This window comes from Pinus tabuliformis, chromosome 7, assembly GCF_031772625.1.
Source record: "Pinus tabuliformis cultivar Carrire ecotype Pingquan chromosome 7, CPIR1, whole genome shotgun sequence".
NCBI classification, from domain to species: Eukaryota; Viridiplantae; Streptophyta; class Pinopsida; order Pinales; family Pinaceae; genus Pinus; species Pinus tabuliformis.
This window is the reverse complement of record NC_142293.1, coordinates 484,223,165-484,230,821: the sequence shown is the minus strand read 5'-3', so window position 1 is coordinate 484,230,821 and position 7,657 is coordinate 484,223,165. Positions and strand designations below refer to the sequence as shown.

The following is a 7,657-nucleotide window of genomic DNA, read 5'->3' as shown; positions in this document are numbered from 1 at the left end:
TCGGAAACAAAAGTATTTCAATGAAACACATTAGGTTGTTCCTATGTTGAATGGATGGATGAATTAGCTCGTTTCTCTGTTGAATGGATGCATAAGGTACGAGAGATCTGAACTTTCTTCATATTATTATGAATAGCAATTGGAATCTCTAATTTTTCTGGTTTCTGTTTCAGTAATTCATTTGTTATTTGTAGGTGTTTCTGGATTAACATTTCTTTGTCAATTTGTTTTTAATTTCTTTATTCCAGCGTCGAGGGCAGAGCATTGGGTGAAAAGCACCTAGTGAATAGTAACAATACTACTGTAATTTCTTGATTCCAGCGTCTAGGGCAGAGAATTGGGTGCAAAGCGTCTAGTGAATAGTAAGAATACTACTACAGAGTCATACTTTTTTAAGGTATTATATAGTGTGGTGTTTATGGATTTGATTTCTTTGTGAACAATAATTCATCTAATTATTTTCAAAATTGGTAAGGTGATTTGTTTGTTCATTTATTGTTTTCAGTGACTTTGTTAAGTGTGTAGGGTGGAGAGTTTCCTGTACAAAGGTTCCGGTGAGCACTGTTTCTCTCAAGCAATATCATTCTCAGGTACCTTCCCAACTTGTCTAGACTTTTCTCTAGACTTCTGCTCCTATTCTTCGTGATTCCGCTCTTGTTGGTGCAGTCTATTCAATGAGAAATTATCTCACGAGAGAGCTGCATTTTTTTCAAATTATGTCATTATTATTTTTTATCTATTACTGATAAAAACCATTAAGGCTTAATAGCTTTCTATTTCATAATGGTAAAAATCACCGCTGCTTAATAGCTTTTCATTTATAAGTCTATGTGCTCAGCAATAGCAAGGTGTGGTTATACTATGTTTTAGAGTTTTTAGTTGAGATTTGGTAAAAATATTTTTGTTGGATTATGTTATTTCAATGATCCATGTTGTTATATCATGTTTTGGAATTTTTAGTTAGAATTTAGCAAAATCATTTTTATTAGATTATATTTTATATATATATATATATATATTCAATGAAAAATCAAACTATGATTCTAATAAATTTCTGCCAAACAAATTTGATAGAAAATATCATAAAAACCCTGATAACATAGAATAGTTACACCAACGCTTCACAATCAATAGTTGCAAGTGTGAGATGTTACAACAGATTCGATTTTGACAATTTTACTTGTATGGAATTGGAAGAACTGAGGTATTGAATTAAACATTGTACTAAATACTGATATAGTGAAGTTATAAAAGAAACTTTGGTATGCACAGGAGAAACAATCTATCATAAACATCTTACAAGCCAGAATGAAAGTTTGCCATACAACATTGTTGGAATTGGAGGTATTGTATTGAACAGTGTACTACATACACACACACACAAATATATATATATATATATATATTGTGTGCTCAGTGGAAAGATTCTATCATTAAGTAAAACTGTTAATCTCGCAAAGTCTCTAACAACAAATCCATAAACAATACACATTAACCTCACAAATTCTCAAACAACATATAAGAAACGACATGCTAAGCATTGTAGAATTATTACGTTCGAACTTGGAACTTTTGTATAAAAGAAAAGTTCAATATATAAAAAACTGAAACCTTTCAAACGGTGGCAATTGAATATTTATAGAAGATCAAAAAGCATGCCTTGAGTTTAGATTAATTACCATATGCAAGAATTATATATTCTATTGTAAATGCAGATCAATAGGTCTTCAAGCTATTCTTGTTGGAAGGGAAGTCTAGTGAGAGGAAACACCAATTCGTACTCCAAATAGATTAGTACAAGTTCCTTCTCTAGGTGAATTAGTACAAAGACCAGGAAGTAATGATATAGCAAGATAAATGTCAAACCACAAAAGCAAAGGCAGCAAGACATTACAAAATATGAATGATAGAAATTAGTTGTGGTAAGGGAATTCTTGGCCCGCAAGAGTGGAATTGTAAGTTGTTGAAATGAAACAGATAAAGAAGGGCAGAACTGCCATTTGCATGAAGTCCAGACAACAGAGAATGCAACAAACATGTTAAAAAGGGGTCATTCTTGATGTTGTAAGGCAAGGGAGAAGAGTTTCTTTTATCAAAGAAAAAAAATGCTTTGATGTGGTAAGCATGTTTTTCTTAACTTTGTGAGTATTATCATAAAGTTTAGTTTAGTTGAGTAACATTTAAGGAATAACTCTTCAACTAAGCTGCTGAGTGTGGGTGAGTGTGGGTGAAGGTATTTATTCCACCAAAGATACTCGGTTAATCCCAGAAACTATTGGAAACCTGTTTATATGAGCAAAATGGCCTTGTTACTCTTAGAAACTTGAAGAAATCTGGCTATCTGAGAAAAATGGCCCATAGATGGCAAACATGTCCTATTGGGGAAGTTGAATTGATGTAAAATATAACCATTCCTTAGAGCAACAAGGAGTTCCATCTCCTTAGATACTTTATTCAAATGCCACATCTATTTTAATCATCACTTGAAAACTACCAAAAGCACTCTTTCAGTCCAATGTAGCATGTTATTACAAATCCCATTAACCATAGTTTGATCGAAACAATTTCCTTTTACTGTTTGGATAACATTGTATTTCTTACACATATTTTCTTCACTACTCATATCAATTTAATATGGCATTTTTCCATACCACATCAAATGACTCTTGGCATAGTGGAATTTGTACTGTGAAATCATCTTATTGAGGCTCTTCTGCCTGCATAATATAACAGTAATTCAAAGATAGAAAACATAACATTTGGTGAACATAAATGTTATGAACACAGTTGCCCTATCACTTGTTAGTTACAATGCGTATGAATTGTATGATGAATATTAGACTTGCAAATGTGTTGGAAGGGGTTATTGTTCTTGATAAACTGAGGAATATCTTGTAGCTTGCAACATTGTCAAGGCATCGGAAACCAATAGTATGTTGTCTTCAAACTCAATATTAGTTCCAAACTATTACCGATTCACCATGTGTTAAAAAAAGAAATTTGAAGATAATTTATTGTTGTCAATTGAATTGCTTCTTTTTTTTATGCTTTTCATTATGGAAGGGCGCCCTGAATGTGCACCCTTCTAAATAAAATGAAGTCTTGCCCTTCAAATTTGATCACTGATGGCAAGGATATATCTGCCAGCGTTGGAGATCGTGTATTCGAGTTGCTGCAACAGAAGGTGAATTTTCAGCTCGTCAGTAGCGACCACATAGATCAAGGTGAAATAATGAATTTGCAAGATTATAGATTAATGCCGTCATGAATTCCTTGGCTTTGTTCTACCATGCATGTAATATCATGTCAATTATTACGCAAGTAGTTATAGCAGCCGTGAATTGATCTGTTATTGCAGAAACGGGCCACGGTATACGTAGTCGTCCTGCTGATTTACAATGGAAATATTTGCTCCCCTCGCTGGAATACGTGAGTAAGGATTCAGAACACGGAATCAGCTTCGAGTGGGCTCCTGAGATGGGGATCCCCGGCGCTGTACTGGTGACAAACAATCACTCCAGAGAGTTCTTTCTAAAAGAGCTTTCAATTCAAATCCCCGGAAAAGGCGATATTCGTTTCCTGTGCAACTCCTGGATATATCCCAAGTGGATGAGTGTCATCTCCTCCAATCTAATCGCTGAACGAGTCATCTTTGCAAATAATGTACATAACGTCTAATTTCGTTAAATTTACGTACGCTTTCCATCACACTCCCCGTGTGAAATGAAAATATTAATATTTATGTATCCATGTGTGCAGAGCTATCTTCCCGATGAAACGCCGTTAGGTCTGGTGGCTTTGAGGAACGTAGAGCTGGTGAGATTGAGAGGAAATGGAACGGGCCAAAGGAGTACATGGGAGCGCATTTATGACTACGATGTTTACAATGATCTGGGCGATCCTGACACCAAGAAGGAGTTAGAAAGGAAAGTGCTGGGTTGGATCGCGGGAATTGCCATATCCCCGCAGGTGTAGAACTGGTCGTCCGCGTTCTAAAACCAGTAACGACCTGCTGCCCATGCGTTAGATGATCAAATTAAAGTGTATTAGAATAGAACTTACGCTTTACGTTACAAAATATATATATATATATATATATATATATAGAATAGAACTTACGCTTTACGTGTTACGACCGTTTGCAGGTCAGGCTTTCGAGAGCTTGAACCGGCTATGCAGACTTACACAGACCTTCTATATTCCCTCAGACGAACAATTCCCGCAGGAGTGCCTTTCAGACTTCAGAGCTCATTTCCTCAAAGCTTTCTCTAAAGTAGTTATACCCGCCATAATGTCAGCTGTTAAGCCTGAGTTTGCCAGTTTGAAGGAAGTTCGTGGTCTCTATAGTAAGGGAATTTCATTTTTGACTAACATTACAACCACTTTAGCCAAAGAGGTCCTTCCCGGTCAGACGATGAAAAGGATTCTGAATACAGATGATCAAGCTATTCTCAAGTTTCCGCTTCCCACTATCATTAACAGTGAGTTGATTAATCTCGATCAGTATTCCTAAATTTGAATTTGGTGCATTTTGAGCCCTATTAATTATGTTTGATAATTACTGAATGAAATCCGTGTCTGTGCAACAGGGGATGACGCTGCATGGATGACAGAAGAAGAGTTTGCCCGCCAGACGCTTTCTGGAGTGAATCCGATGGTCATTCGATGTTTACAAGTACGAAGCAACCGAGATTTTTACTTCTTTTTAATAATATTGTTATTATTATTATTATGACTACTAATGTCGATACGAACTTCTTATTATTATGACTACTAATGTGGATACGAACTTCTTAATGTGATTACAGAGCTTTCCACCGTCCGGCCACCTGAACGCACAAATCTATGGTTCCCAACAGAGTGCAATCACCGCTCAACATATTCTTAAAAGCCTAGATGGCATCTCGGTGGAGCAGGTATTTAGTTCCTTCAGTTAAATTGTTAATTAGATTTAATGGTTCGTTAATGATTATATACTAGTATTTTGAATATTCTTCCGCAATACAATAGACAGACAACCATTAAGCATGCATGTCCATATAGCAGGCTATTAAATCGATTCGGCTCTTTATATTGGACTACTATGACGCTTACATGCCGTACGTGGAGCTTGTCAACCAGCTTCCTACCAGCAAAGCTTACGCTACCCGTTCACTTTTCTTCCTGGCCGACACCGGAACTCTAAAGCCTGTGGCCATTGAGCTGTGTTTGCCTCCCACATCAGTGGGCTTGGGTTCAAGACAGGTCTACACTCCTGACTATAGCGGTGAAGATCATGGATGGTTATGGCAACTAGCGAAGGCTCATGTGCGGGCAAACGATTCCGGTTACCATCAGTTGGTGAGCCATTGGTAAGAGATAGCCATCTTGTTAATTTCAATATTGTTTAGTAATCTTGTTAATTTCAATAACAGTTACTTAGTTACTTTGTTTAGGTTAAACATACATATATATAGAAAAGTCTTTTAGTAGAAATTAAGTAGGAAAATTTTTAGGAGGTTTCTAAAATATTCATCACTATCAGATGAAGATGAAGAAGATCAAGAGGCAGAGGAAGAATAAGACTTAAATAGCGGAGATCATTATTTTGTTTTTAGTTTGAGCTTGTTAAAAAATTAATGATTACCTTTATGATATTGACATTTGCTGTGATTTTGTATACTTAGATTATTAATAAAATACTTGTTTTTCTTTTTTCCTTTCACATGCAGGCTCAGGACTCATGCTGTGGTGGAGCCATTTATCATTTCTGCCCATAGACATTTGAGCAAACTCCACCCACTTCACAAGTTGCTCATCCCTCACTTTCGCAATACTATGGAGATCAATCGATCTGCTCGTCAATCGTTGATAAATGCAGGAGGCATAATCGAGCAATGCTTTACGAGTGGTAAGTATTCTATGGAAATTTCGGCCAAAGCATACATGGATTGGAGATTCAACGAGCAGGGACTGCCAGCTGATCTCCTTAAAAGGTAATATTATAACCACGCTGTAACTTTACTTTAATATTAGTTTGTGGGACTAACATATATATTAATGCACTGATACGGGTTCATGTCCAGGGGTATGGCTGTGCGCGATACTACTGATAAAGTAAATGGTGTGAGGCTTGTGATAAAAGATTATCCGTATGCAGTGGACGGGCTTGAAATATGGGCGGCCTTGAGGTCTTGGGTATCCGACTACATATCGCTGTATTACAAGGATGACCAAAGTGTGGAGAGCGATAGAGAAGTTCAGGCATGGTGGAAAGAGATGGTGGAAGTGGGTCACGGAGATAAGAAGGGTGATGAGGGAGGATGGTACAAGATGAAGAGTGTGGAGGATGTGAAAGAAGGCATTACCACACTCATTTGGATCGCTTCTGCACACCATGCAGCGGTCAATTTCGGGCAGTACGACTATGCCGGATTCATGCCCAATCACCCCAGCACCACCCGGAAACTTATTCCAGAGAAAGGATCCCCACAATACTTAGACTTCCTTCGTGACCCCGAAGCCTATTTCCTAAAAACTGTGTCCAATCCAAAGACCTGTGCCACAACCATGGCTGTCCTGGAGCTTCTATCGAAGCATTCTACCGACGAGGTTTACCTGGGGCAGGGCTCCGCCTCCGAGTGGACAGATGACTCTCGCGTTGAAACAGCATTCTAACGCTTTCGCTTCCAGCTACTTGAGATAGAGCAGAATATCAAGACTAGGAACACAGATCAAAGGTTGAAAAACCGGCGTGGCCCTGCGGATGTTCCCTACACGCTCTTATACCCAGGGACTTCCGATACTGGCGAGGCAGGTGCTGGGCTTACATTTCGAGGAATTCCCAACAGCGTCTCTATATAGTATATAGTGCCTTCGTCGACTCCGTTCGTTAGTTCATACATATGCACAAGTATCTTGTTGTGCTACACTGTTTTCTTTATGTTTGAGTGAACTATGTAAGCGCACTCAGTATGAATATTGTGTGCTACACTAATTTTAATATGTTTGAGTGAAATCGCAAATCCGTTGCCTTTCATAACTTAAATGTTTTGTTTAATCATAACATAAATGTTTTGTTTGATCATCCTCTATTATATAGCTGCTAATGTTTAAAATCGAGTAAATTTCTTTGATATATTTTCTTTTTTAATCTTTATATTGATTTTGTAAAAGGAATGTTGCTAGTGTGAGTTATGTTTAGTTTCAGGGGTGTCATAAAATTCATTAAATTAATTTTAAAATTGGTAATTTTATTTTAGATTTGATATTTTCATTTCTTTAACTTTAAATTACATTTCGTGTTTTCTTTCCTATTAAATAATTTTATAATTTTTATATAACTTTTAATATTATGAATTATTAATAATGTTTTAAAAATTTAAATTTATATAATTTTAAAATTTATTTAAAAAAATACATGTTGAAAACATTTTCTTTTGAGCTTTAAGTCGTTTCCTTTAATGTTTGAATTTCTTCTTCCATAAAGAATTTACAGTTTTTTTTTACCAAATGTGCTTTATTATAACTTTATTTACAATAAAGGGAAGCCCGTATCTTTTGATAGGATATTTTGTCAAATAATTTTAGATTTTTTTTAATTTTTTTTCATGATATTTACGAAAAATAAATAAAAAGCGCCCATAACATATATCTAATAAAAAGTAATTTCAAAACA

At 36.1% G+C, this 7,657-nt stretch overlaps 1 pseudogene across 1 annotated transcript; it reads left to right on the top strand.

Annotated features, from left to right (window-relative positions):
• Window positions 1–3,135: 3,135 nt before the first annotated feature.
• On the top strand, window positions 3,136–6,843 carry LOC149248125 (putative linoleate 9S-lipoxygenase 5; annotated as a pseudogene). Its single transcript, XR_016265709.1, has 9 exons — window positions 3,136–3,224; window positions 3,359–3,663; window positions 3,760–4,001; window positions 4,146–4,481; window positions 4,590–4,675; window positions 4,809–4,916; window positions 5,047–5,351; window positions 5,712–5,975; window positions 6,066–6,843. The product of XR_016265709.1 is annotated as a putative linoleate 9S-lipoxygenase 5 (transcript).
• The last annotated feature ends 814 nt before the right edge of the window (window positions 6,844–7,657 follow it).